Genomic DNA, 15,057 nt, shown 5'->3' on the forward strand with positions numbered 1-15,057 from the left:
TTGATTTAGATATGGCATGAGCTTAGTCGTAGAGTGAGACTAGGGAGTTGGACCATCTCAACCATGGTGCGCCTGCATATGTATATAGTTTTGTGTATTCATTAAAGATTTTCATTTAAATTTAATCAACTAAAGAGCAATATTCATGACTTACAAGTAATAAAAAAAACTTACAAGGATGAGGTATATTCATAACTTTTGCAGTCCCACCTTGGATATCAACACTAGAAGCAACTCATATTGTTCGTGTACAGATAAGACAATATGGGAGTTCATTATACCCAACAACTTGTGGTGTTGTTGTTCGTGTTGGCTCTATTGGACCCTGCAATTAAGATTCAATATACATTATTCAATAAGATCAACTATGCAACATAATGAAATATTGAAAAGTGTGTTATCTTGTTGAGCTTTGCTTGGTTTCGAGAATAGTTTAATATTCTCTACTTAACAAGGCCAACCACGTGAAGGTGGAAGCTCATTTGGCCCCTCCCCCCCCCAACATCACTCTAAATTCCCCATTAACATCTTATAACATGCATTCATTCATTCTTTCTACCATTAATAAAATATAGCATTCATTCATTAATATTACATAATGTTCATTAAGACATAACATTGATTAACATTAATTAACATGCAACATTCATCAATATTAATTAACACATATCATCCATAACCATTAATTAGCACATAATTACATTCACTAACACATAAAAATCAGTCATTATCAAATAAGTTAGATTACAATCATTTATTTCTTTGTTTTTTCTTTGAAGCTATGAAAAGACTAAGTGGAACATCGGTTTCTTCATCATTTCCCCCCTCTGCAGATGTTCCACCAACTGCTCGTGATCTCGATGTATGCCTAGTCTTATACTGAGGACGAGGACACTGAATCAAAGGGGGGGTCCTCTGCAATAACAAAGAAATGGGTTAAATTCAAAAAAAAAAACTATTATTGTTACAAGTATTTCATTAATTTAGAGAACATAATTGTTGTGCTCTTTACCTGATGGGGCCACATCACTTTGTGTAGCCTCAACCTCAACATGCTGAACACCCTCTAGATCATCTAGAGTTGAAATACTAAAGGTTACATTAATGCTAAACACTAATTGCAATTATATTTGTTTAAAGCAATAACAGTGGTCCTCTTTACCTAAGTGGGAAACATCACGTTCTTGATGTTGTGTAGCCAGATCATGCTCCACTTGCTCACCACTGACTACATGCTCTAAAATATTAACAAAAAAGGTTACATTAATTACTACTCTAATTAAAAATTAAGATGTTTAATTGTATTAATAGCTAAATAAATAAATTTTAATAGCAAATGAATACCTCCACTACTGGGATGCACATCTAGACCTTCATGTGCAGGTGGTGTTTCACAATTAGCAGGCTGCATTCCAATGACATGCACATTGTTATCATTGCTTGCTTATTTAAAACAAATATAGTCACTTTATGTTGGAACTCAACATCAATTAGATTATTGGTAAAGTATTCAATTTGAAACAACTTCCATTTAGCATATTTACCTGTGTGATGGATGCACTCGAATGTTGTATATGCCCACTCAATTCTCATAGTCGATCAGCCACGGCTGAATAGCCTTGCTGGTAGGAAATTCTCTTGTCATCTTTTGTGGGCGCTGTATTGAATTCAGAGCCCTACATTTTTACTTGGTACTGTGAATTTTACTTGCATTGTTTGATAAAAAAAAAACGTTTGCAATTTATTAATATTTTGATGCAATATTTTGTTTACATGAGATACTTACAATTCATGTAGCAAGTTTCATATAACTGCTAGAGCCGAGTTTGTGTTGCATGTTCTTTTCTTTCCTTTCCTTGGTTGCCTTTGACGTGTCACTCAGTCTATAAAAAGTTTGAAATATGTTAGATTATATAGATATAAAGAGTAATTAATTAGTACATAATTACATTCTTAATAGTATCATGTACCTTCTTCTGGTGTCTAATGGTGTATTTCCTTTTTTCCTTTCAATTCTCTCCTTGGCATCCAAAATTAGGCCCTTCCACTCCCTCTTTGGAATCATGGGGGGACGCTCGTACTTTAGGTTCCTCTCTAAATGGGTCCTGTATTGGTCCCTCACATACTTTAGATATGTGCCAGATTTTTCAAGGAGCTTGGTTTTGTCATAAGTGTCATTTCCAAACCACTCAACCATTTGGTTTATTAATTCATCTTTTAACCTTTTTTCTTGGTCATTCCACCTTTTAAAGAAAAAACAAACCTATTAGATTTAGAAATAAACTGAAGCTACATTTATTACACTTCAAGAATGGATCAAAGGAAAACTATTCTAGCAATGATATGAAATCAAAAGTGGATTAGGGTTAGTTCACATATGATGTACCACCTTTTACGTATGGTGGGCCCAAATATCTGCAATGCAATGTCACTAAGATGTTTATAGAAAATATCATTGCCTACAAAAAATTCATGGGATCATTAGTCCAAAACAAGTGATTATAAAGTAAATTACAATTAGAGTATATATAATAATAATTTTAAATTACCTGGAACCTTTTGTATCTTTAAGGGAATCATTTCTTCGTCACTCACCACCAATGTGGCCTGCAATGTTCCCGTACTAGCAATACGAGAAGATCCAGGGAATGATGGTATGTTATCAGCAGTAGTCGCCTCTGGCACATCCTCATGTGCATTTCCTCCTTCAAAAAATGAATCCACTATGAAATGGCATTATAATTAAAGAAAGAATGCTTGAAGGGAAATAAACACATGACAAAAGATAGAGAAAAAGAGGGATATACCAACAGTGGGTGGGCCAATATGACGTGCACTAGAGGATGTTTGCATGCTACGTGTTGCCAAAATTGTAGTTGGCAATACAAGTGAGGGTAACCTCTGATGAGGCGGCCACGACATTTGCACAGTAACATTGGCAGCACCTAAAGAATAATATATTAAATATATCAAACATTAAATATATGAAAAGTGCAAGAATTGTAAACAAGGATGAACCTTTATTTTAAAAATTGACAGTATCAAGTATGATGTGTTTTGGGTACTTAGAGTGATAAGCCAAGCAAGTGATAATACAAGAAAATCATCATCACCTGAAGATCCCGCAACACCCTAATCGTGGGAACAACTTTGATGAGGGTGGATAAATTGCTGTAAAAACAATACGTACATATTTTAGTTAATGACATAAAAGAGAATAAAATATAAACCATTATTGAACTTTTGTTATAATTAAAGCTTTCATTACTACTTACTTGCAAGTTTTCTATTGTTTGAAGCAATAGTTCCACCCTCTCTCGTATCTCATCAGTGATAGGATGTATGGCTGCCAAAGTAACAATCTCTTTTCTAATTTTTATAAGAGGCATTTTAAAGAATTTCATAAGGTGTGTGGGATCTTCAAGGTCATCATCGCTTAAGCCTAATGATTCCATATCCCTAGAAAGGTGCTCAAGTACTGTAACTCCCTTTCCCTTTCCCCGAACATCCGTTTGTGTCAAGAATATCATTAACAATTACAAAATTAGTATAAATCACTAAAAAAAGAGCATAATAATGTAACAGTTTGCTTCTATCTAATTTGTACAATTACAATGAGGTTTATCTACTCGGTAGAAGTGTCGCAAGCTACATCTCTGTCTGCGATATGTGATGGATCCAGGTCAGCCTGTGACAAAGAAAAAATATAAAAAAATGTTAGAGAAATTAAACCAATAGACTTAGCAAAAAAACTTCATAATAAAATTGTATATTGGATTCATTAATTGGAGGTTGGTTAATTTAAATGGTATATAGTATGTACCACCCCCATGATATTAACTTTGTTTGTATCTATATGATTCAAACTGTAATCGATTAGAAGCTCTTCGCCTGCACTTATTGATTTTATCACATATACAAATACACGATTTCCCTCGTGTGCCTCAAATCTGCAATTGGGTTGTTTATTAGTTGACCTAGGTCACATACTATTTATAAAACCTGCAATATTCCTTGTTGCTTTTGGCCGACCATCAATGTATACAACCACTCATTTACTTTGATCATTATCTTTCTGTTTTATATAATTTGCTAATAGTGCATAACTATGCACACTATTTTTATATTTAACAATCTGCATCCAATTATTGTAATTGTAACAAGGTCCAACAAACTCCATCAATTTTGCAACTCTATTGTAACAAACCTTTATGCCGTCCATGGAAAATAAGCCTAAACCATGTAACGATGAAGGTGCTATGCGATATATCCTATCATTAACACAAAAATCGATGTTTATTGGAGGAATTTCCTTGGGCACCCATTATTTTTGTAGATGTCTGTACCTCAATGGCACCTCAATGTCACCTTTGGTCTCATCATCATAAGAACATGACCCCCCTTGAGCAAGGAAAAATTTCATGCATTTATTGAATTTTCTTCTAATCTTTTGACCTCGTGTTGATCTCCCTATTGTAGACCTACTACATGTGTCACTGTCATTTTCTATTACTGCATTTTCCTCACTCGATGAAGATAGATATGACAAATACCTATTTGGGGGTACCTGCACTCCATGAAATGAGAGAGTTAATTGGTAATGAGAGAGAAATTTTGCAAATGAGGGTAATGTTGATGAAAAAGTTAGCCCTAAAGTTGATTTTGGGATGAAAATTGGAATAAGTCCAACCAGGGCCTCAAGTGTTGATAACTATATTAGATTTGCTGCTAATGTTGAGGTTTGAAAAACTGAAGAAGTTTGTTTTCCAAGTAATTTAAAAAAAATAATCTGTTTCTATAGGGTGTATTAACTAGTTATACCTGTCCATCCATGAGACTGTGCAAGATCCTCGTCAAAGGGGTTCAAGGTCCTATACAATGTAATTCAATTATCTTATGTTAGCTAAAAATTACATAGTACACAACATGAACAACATGAACTTTGTAGACAAAAAGAGTATTAAATAATAAAAAGATGTTGTCATCAAAATCATTGTAAATTTTTTAATTCCTTACCTTTACTTTATGTAGACTATGTAGGATTCTCAACTAAATGGCTGATGATGTCTGTAGTCAATGACCCGTTCCCACCAAGGGTGACAACATCACACAGGGACTATGCTTGAAATCAACACCATCAATTGAGCATCATAAGCATTACTACATTTGTAAGTTGATAAACAATAAATACATATGTATCATAAGCATCAGAAGCATCACATGATGTGTCATCATATATGTAATTGAGCATCACAATTAGCATCACATATCATGTGTCATCATAAACATCATAAACATGTAATCCATCACATATGTATCATAAATCACCATCCATCACATAGGTAATAAACAATCCACGTTCTATAAATAAACACAAAGTTCAAAAAATGCCACATGCATCATCATAAATATGTGATCCATCACATATGTATTTTAAATCAACATCCATCACATAGCTAATAAACAATCCAATTTCCATAAATAAACACAGTTTAAAAATTATCACATAAATAGTCATTCTCCCTATCTCCATCTCCATATTAAAAGGTGCATCATGAATTAATTATGTAATGGTATTAGAATTCAAAACATAATGAATTAATTATGTGAAAAAAAATCTATCAAGAAGTCAATATTAAATAGATAATATACTAATCACATACCTCATACATTTCATTCTTCATCATCATGAACATCAAGGTCATCGTCGCCAACATCATCATCATCATCATCATCATCATCATCATCATCATCATCATCATCATCATCATCGTCATCATCATCATCATCATCAAAGTCTTCACCATCATCATCACCATCATCACCATCACCATCACCATCACCATCACCATCACCATCACCATCACCATCACCATCACCATCACCATCATCATCATCATCATCATCATCATCATCATCATTGTCATTGAGAAACTATCGATCATGATCATCATCCACCTCATCTTCTACTTCTTTGATATCTTCTTCTTTGGTATCTTCTTCTTCCATCATATTATACTTTATTAGCCTTCCTCTTGGATCATGTCTAACAACAAATGACCAACCCGGTTTATGTGGAACCTCTGAGTAAAATACTTGCTCACATTGGCTTGGAAGAACATAGTGCTCATCCCCAACTGGTTCAAATGACCTTGCATTTAGCATTATAAAACCATTATCATGTTCAATAACAGTTCTATCAGGATCATTTTTATTCAATCGTAGCCTATACCATTTGACGACAAACAAAACTAATTTGAAGGAATTAATGTCACACTCAAGTATATCATCCAAAATGCCATAGTATCGATTTTGAGACTGTTGAGGATGTATTTCATTTCTTGATGAAATATTTGTCACCTCAAAGACTGTAGTGATGCCAGAATCACAAGTTTTCTTCGTGTCATCCAACTTTTTAATGTGAAATTTATGACCATTGCAGCACATAGCGTTGTGGTGTTTGACCTGCGATATGTCAAACATGTAAAATTTATTGCATTGTGAGTTGATAAACATACGGGTGATGAATAAATTTATACATACTTGTTTATGTCTTAAACCATATGCTAAATCTTTTTTCCTTTGCATAACATTGGAATCTCCATTATGATGTGCTTCTTTAACCAATGAAGCCACACCTTCCCATGTTAACGTGCGTCCAGAATGTTAACAACGTTCAATCCATACCGTCATCCAATCAAGATTGTTTGCAATATATAAATGTAGTGCATCCCACTCTCGACAAACTGTACAAAAAATAAATAGACGTCTTACAATCAATTTATTTTGAAGATTAAGAATTAATTAACTACAATAACATCTTATAATTACCTCTCACTTTCCTCAATCTACCTTTCCCCATAAAGTACTCCCCTTCAAATTTTTTAATGGTGTTGGGATCCCAAATGTGATCCACGTGGATCTTTGCTACAAACTTAGGAAGATATTCAGAAATGTACACCATAGTCTGGTATACTTGGTGTATGAGGTAGTGTTCTTGTGCATTGAAAAGAGCTAGAGGTAGACACTTTTGTATTTCACACATTAAATGAGGAATTTTTCTCTTCCAATATTTTATATCATCTTTATTGATTTCTTTACATGACAACCACCTACAAGGTATTCAAGACGCAAAAAAATATATTACATAACAAGTAAAACAAATCACAAATATAATATATATACAATGAGCTAAACAAATATCACTACTTACCTCATGTATTTTCCAAGATCATATAAGACTTGCTTGACATTATTGTCGAAGTCGTCTGGGAGAGATAGAGGTAGAACGTACTGCAACAATTATAAAATTATCTTTTCATTTTTTTGTAACATAATGAAAAGTACACGTACACACAGTACTTAAATACATACTAAAAACACAAGAGTTTGAATTACCTTAATGAAGGTATTCCAATCATGCATTTTCATCCCTGGCCCAGATTTACTTTTCTTTGATATGAGATTGTTTATGTTCATAGCAAATCCTGTGGGAAATCGAATTTTTTGTATGACTTCTTTTATAGCATTGCTTTGCTGGTCCGTTAATAACCAAGGAAGCTCACTTATATTATTTTGGTCTCCATGGCTATTTGATTGAATGACATTTATCATTGCATGATTGGAATCCTGAATGTCACTACATATTTTAACAATTTTTTCTTTGTCACGCCTTCCATCCAATATTTTCCATATTGTCTCTATTATATTCTTTCCAATATGCATACTATCAAAGAAATGAACAATTTGTAACTACTCATAGTAGGGAAACATACTAAATTATCGGGGATAACTTTTTAGTCCCTTAGGAAGGTGGTCATTTATGCCTTCACAACCTTCATGATCATCAATCACATCATCAGTAAATAAAACAAAGTCAAAAAGATATTTTATGACAAACCAATAGATGGAATGGCATTACCTTGATGATTAATTCTATTATATTCCAACTTCCATAGGTGAGGTGTCATTCTTCGTGGCTTTGATGTATTTTCTTCTTTCCCATTGAAAAGATGTTTTTTAGTATTTCGATACTTATGATTTTTGTGGAGAAAGTGCCTATACTCATCAAACACCCGCTTTCCTAAACTTTTTGAATGACAAGATTTTATCTTTGGACAACAAACAGGACATGCAAATTTTCCCTTTGTTTGAAGACCTACAAGGTAATGTATAATTGGATTAAATATGATAATTTTTTGAATTATAATGTTCATGCACAACTTAAACACTATAACATACCACAAAAATGTGTTAGCCCCGGGGCATCGTGTATTGTCCATAGAAGCATCGCATGGAATTGAAATTGTCTTTGTTGTATTGGTCTAGAGACATCATACATAGTGACACCATTCCATAACTCCAGCAACTCGTCGATAAAAGGCTCAATATATACATTCATATCTTCAACTTGGTACTTACCTAATCGAATGAACAAAAACATTACATAATTATTATGACCATTTTATTGCAATATTTATAATTAAATTTAGACAACTATATTTAAATGATAAAATACCTGGAACAATCATTGCCAACATTATGTGCTCCCTCTTTATTGACATCCATGGAGGAATGTTATTGTTGATAACAAAAACAAGCCACATTGAGTAAACAGATCTCATCTCTCCAAATGGATTGACACCGTCTGCTGCCAATGAAAGCTTGAGATTACAAGGTTTTTCTTTAAAGTGTGGCCACTTTTCCTCTATGTCCATAAATGCCGAACCATCCGCAAGCATTCAAATAATGTCATCTTGACTTCTATTGCATGCATGGTAATCCATAAATTGTGCCAAGCTAGTGCACTTGAATAATCGTTGCATATGTGGAATAATGGGAATATATCGAAGAACCTTGTGAGGAACCCTTTTTGTTATTTGATCTGTTCAATATCTACTAATATGACATTCAGGGCATTCAATTCCAAATTCATGTTGTTTGTGATATATAATATGATCATTGGGACAAGTATCTATTGCTTAATACTCCATTTCGATATCTTTCATAACCGCAGATAATTCTCGGTATGAGCGAGGTAGAATATTTGATGGTGGTAACAAAAACTCACCTATCAATCTACAACAAAAAAATATAATTTGTTATAATAAAGAATATTAATGGTACAACATGATTCACAATTTATTATGACATATATGACATACCTTAACATACGTGACATTGTTATGTTGGATAAACCATTCATAACCTTCAAGTTCACCAACAACAATACAATGGAGAGAAGGGTTTCCTGCGAGCCTTCGTAAAGGGCCTTAGATGCCTTCTCAAGTAGAGGGACATCATGAGCAACATCAAGGTCATCTTCATCATCATGATCAGTTGCGCAAGTACTAAATGATTCATGGATCAATGTATTTGTACCATCATCTTCAATTGTGTTTTCTGTCTCATGATCATCATCTTCCATGGGATCATTATCTTCAGCTTCGATTTTCACACCTTCATGTTCGTCCACTTCAAAAACCATATTCTCAGGGTTGTGTTGATCCATACCATGTGCTCTAGGGTGCTCGACCTATATAAAATTGATAAACATAAATAAATCATGATCATGATCTCATCATCACATGATTTATTATGTATATAAATTGTCAAAACGATATAATGAAAAACTTACCAATGGATGATAATCATGTCCACCTTCAATGTGATCATGCAGCCTAAAATGTTTCTTCGTTGTTTTGATTAGAAGTCTTCTAGTCTTTAACCCCTTACAAATTTTGCACGGACAATAACATTTTCCATCACCTTTTATTTTCAAGTTAGACCACAATCTAGCAATTGTCTCCTTATTTTGTTGTTCGTTGATATTGTTTGACATGGTCTTTATTCACAGGCAAGAAAATTGGGCTATAGAACTAGTTATATAGAAGTTGAAATGTTAGTTATGAAATCAAGTTTCAATATAATATACCGAATCAAATTACTTGAAAATAGAAATTATCATCATTAAACAAAGCATCTTATTGAAGTTAGATTTCTAGTTTGCTTATGGTACATCACACAACATGGAAAACAAGAAATAATCAATAAATAACAGGATTCATTGATCTAGTATTATCACAATTTGCACTTGGCCTTCAATATTTTCTCCTCCTAACACTGTTTATCCATTACCTGTCAAGTACAGAACTCTAAAACCCGTGGCTATTAAAATACATAAGACAACATTGTAGCATCTTATAATCATCTGTTATAAAACCAAAGCACTTGGGAGTGATTCTTTTTTTTGTCATAGTCTAGGAAAATATTGTCTACTGGAGCCTTGAATAACTGACTAGAAAGATTTTTAATTCCTTTTCTTTTTCCTTTTGATTTTTTCACTATCACTTCCATCCTTCGAGTCAGATGCCCTCGCCCTTTTCTTTCTTCTTGTTTTTTCATACTCATTGTCATGCTTTGAATTATTTTTCTTTCTTGGTGACTCCTTACTACTCTCACTGTCAGTTTCACTCTTAGAATTTGAGTCTGATGTATCAGAATCTGATGAACCTGATGAACTAGAAGAATCGTCATTAGAGGTAGATTCATCTGACTTGGGAATAGACTTTTGTTGTTGCATTACAAGCCTTGGCATATTATTCAAATACTCACATAAACTCTCAGTGATACCACCAAGACCAATAGAAGTAAAGCAATTGATAGCAAACCATGAATTTTTGGGATTGTCCTTTGGAGAAATTGAATCAAAAGACTCCTACATTGTTGGATCGTTCAACCTTTCATTAAGCAATAATATACCTAGCTACTCTGCCATCTCCTACAAGAGAATCTTTATAAAAATATGGGAAGAGGAAGTAGTATCTTCCTTTGTCAGATGTATATAAGCAAGACAATGCCATGGAAGAGCATCTGTGCCAAGTAAGTGGGCAAAAAACTTTGCAACATTACACAATTTATTTGTTTCTAGTTTCTGTATCATAGAATACTATTGTACAAAACACTTACAAAAAAATTCCTCATAAATTTTATTGATCATATAGAATCTTTTCCCAAGAAGACCATAATAATGAAGGTATATTCTCTCTTGACTAGGTTCAAGCTTGATCTTTAGTAGCTTATGACCAGCTTCCTCAAAATCAACACTTGACATGATTGTCAAATAAATTGTACATCTTAAATTGGCCAAATTTGTCTCTATCTCATCCTGTATTCTCAGTGCTTCCTCACCTTCCTCTTCATCATCATCATCATCATCATCATCATCATCATCATCATCATCATCATCATCATCATCATCATCATCATCACCTGAATCATTCTCCCCTTCTGCTTCATCTGAAGAAGCATCTCCAAGGATATCTTTCTTCATTTTTTCATAGGTTGCCTCATGCTCTAAGAAATTAGGATCTGGCTTGAAAACATCCAAACCAGCTTCTTGATCAAGTTCATCTCCTAGGAAAAATTCATGTGTTAACTGATCTGGACGCACAACTGGATGACCCTTGAACTTAGCTTTGTGAATTGCAAAATGGCCTTCAATTAAAAACTGTACTTGTTTGTTAATTTCCCCCTCATGGATAATACCTCTAAATCTTTCAAAAATCCCATAGAGTCCTTTGGGTGAAAGGTCTTGCAACAAAGAACCACATTCTTTAAACGAACCCAACAACAACCTCTACATTGTCATCTGTGGGGTTCTCTAGTAAAAGTGTGAGAAGTTCCAAGGCAATGATCTCATTTGCAACTTGTTAATTCACTAAATGAGCTATGAATTTGGTTGCTGCTATCAACATGTGCTTGTCATTGCATTTGTATGCCCTCTTAAGCTGCAAAATAATTCTTCACAAAAGCAGATTGCCAACTTCAGGAAATTTTTTATTTACCATAGCAACCAACGCAGCAAAAACATATATAAATCTAGGGGATGCTATTTGGGATTTCATACAAGACCTACAAAATAGACCCCTCCCATAGATGAGATTATTTGCAAACAACTCTGGAATGATGTTCTTGATGTTAGATGCATTTACCTTGTTTACTAACCCATTGATACTCTTCTAAAGCGCATCCCATGTCATGCACTAGTATTCCACACTTCTCTTGTCTTCCACGTCTTTCATCATTTGAGCCAGCTTAAATGGGGGAATTTAAACACCCCCACTTCTTCCAACACCCTTCTTAGCTCCTCTTATAGCACCTTCACCATCCCATTCTGAGATGGAGCAGACACAACACCAGAAGTTTTCACTTCCACTACCTCTCTGTCCCTCTTGTTTCCAAAAGCCCCTTTACCACTTAATTTGTGCTTATTTCTGTACATAAACCCATCAGGAAGCATGAGTTTTTGCATATAAGGTCGCCCAAATATTTTATAGTTATTTTCATCAAGATTCCCTCAGGAGCTAGCAGATCCTGCTTCCATACTTTAATTCTATTTTCTCAAAGGACAATCCTAAAAATCCATGCATTGCAAACAACTTTTTACACCTTTGTTGGTTATGGTGGCATCACAAAGAGTTTACATCAATCAATGAAGAACATGCCAATGCTTTTAATGCAGCAGTAGAAGTCTATCTCTTATTCAATATCTCTAGTGAAATCCCCATGATCTTTTGTTGGAGTAGAATTTGTTTTATTCTAAAAAGGGTCTTGTCCTTTGTTGATGGGATATTCATCTACCTTAAGAAATAACTATTCTATTCTCCAACAAGAAGTGGAACTAAATGAAGATCTAGCACCATAAAATGAATCCTCGAAAGGATTGCTATAGTTAGTTTTGGTAGATAATGATCTAGGTAAAATACTAATGTGGCTTTAGGAAACATTATGTACTAGCTTAGCATACTCTAACAACTTTGGTATGACATGCTACATCCAATTAAGTCTCCATCGGTATCTCTATTGTGTTTATGGATTGGGATTCAATGTACTCTTTTTATACACAGATTTTACTTTCAACTGAGGAGGTTTGTATGTACTTACTTGTGTTTCAATTGTATCCCTATTTCAAGAATTTATTCTATCAACAAATCATTTGTTGTAAGTTGTACAAGTGGAAGCTTGAACATGCCTTCCATGCTAGCCTTTTTGATACGTTCAACACCATCTTGTGCAACAAATCTTTAGAACTCCACTATTTCATTGAAGAGTGAGTAGTAGGGATGATCTAGGATACTTATAGAGGTTTTGCAAGAGAGATAAATAGACCTAAATATTATGGCTTAATAATGATCAATAGGTAAACAGATAAGAAACTCTCAATATCAAACTGACTTTCTCAGTTGTCTTTACTAGAAATGGATAAATCTGCTAATAATGGCTTTATGACTGTATGTCAACTTTAGACTCAATCCAAGAAGAGCTAGAACTAATATGCGATATCTAGATTTATGATCTCTATAATATAACAATCCCATAATTATGTTTCCACGCATCTATACCACAACACAAACATCATGCTAGTGTTCTACCATAGCAATTGATATCCTAATTATAGAATGTGAAATATGCATATAACTATGAATAAAGATTAAGAAAAACAAAAAATATGCTTATTGCAAACATAAATGACTAATGGATAAGAATTGAATTCATTGTAGATAGTTTTGAATATCAAATTCACTTATTTGTGTGCATTTAGTAACTCATGTACTTGTGGCCAACCATTTATCTCTTCCATAAATTAAACACTTATTAATAACATTAAATGGCTGAGTAATTATGTTTTAGTTGAAATTGAAAATAAAATATTTTATTTCAGGACAGCTCACACTATTCCCTATCATATTTTAGACTCTCGGTTTTGTTAGTAGTGGTTTGATGTCTTTGGAGCTGATCATTTCATTTCTTTAGTTACATTTGCTAGTGTACTCCCAACTTGTGCCAAAATGGGAGCTTTGGAATAGGGTATGGACATCCATCAAAGCATAAAAGATAGAGGAATTTTGTCAGATGAAGTTGCAACGGCTTTGTTAGCATGTATGCAAAATGTGGAAGCATAGACAAGGCACTAGAATTGTTTGACGGATTGCCTCAAATAAATGTGGTTTCCTGGACTGCAATGATTACCGGATATGCACAAAATGGATTTGTTGAGAAGGCTTTAGAAACTTTCAAGCAAATGCAATTGGTAGGTGTAAAGCCAAATTCCACGACCATTGCTACTATCCTCCCTGCCTATGCCAAAATGAGAGATTTGGAACAGGGTATGGACATTCATCGAAGCATAAAGGATAGAGGAATTTTGTCACATGTTGTAGTTGCAACTGTCCTGGTAGACATGTATGCAAAATGTGGAAGCATAGACAAGGCACGTGAACTATTTGATAGAATGCCTGAAAGAAATGTTATCTCGTGGACTGCAATGATTGCTGGATATGCACAAAATGGATTTGTCAAAAAGGCTTTAGACACTTTCAAGCAAATGAAATTAGAAGGCATAAAGCCAAATTCCACAACCTTTGCCAGCATCCTCCCTACTTGTGCAAAAATGGGAGCTTTGGAACAGGGTATGGACATCCATCAAAGCATAATGGATAGAGGAATTTTGTTAGGTGTTGTACTTGCAAATTCCTTGCTTGACATGAATGCAAAATGTGGAAAAATGGACAAGGCTCGTGAATTGTTTGATATGATGCTACAAAGAGATGTGATCTCATGTGAACAATCAACACACGCATATACGAGAGGAAGGGATTGCTGCTACAAAATTGAACGCTCACTCCTCAATCACAGTTCTATGGTTTTATGAGATTAAACTAGGGCAATTAACCACCACATGTATATTTTTTGCAAGATGAAATTAAAAACTAGGGAAATTTGAATCTACCTCCTGCGCGGGATTGCAAGCAATGCCACAAATGCCTTTGATGTGGGTTTGATTTTCTTGGGGGTTGAAGTCACCATAGATGCCTATGCAGGATTGCAATGCACAAATGAATTCCCCTCTTTTTTTGTTTTAAGTAATGGCCATTGTCGTCAGAAATATGATGAACTCGAGCACTTTTTTGTAAAAAAGAAAATTCTCATTGCTAATGCCTTCTTTGTTGAAATCAATAGGAAATTGCCATCGGAATTACGATGAATGCGAGCATT

Source organism: Cryptomeria japonica, chromosome 10, assembly GCF_030272615.1.
Source record: "Cryptomeria japonica chromosome 10, Sugi_1.0, whole genome shotgun sequence".
In the NCBI taxonomy this organism is placed as follows: Eukaryota; Viridiplantae; Streptophyta; class Pinopsida; order Cupressales; family Cupressaceae; genus Cryptomeria; species Cryptomeria japonica.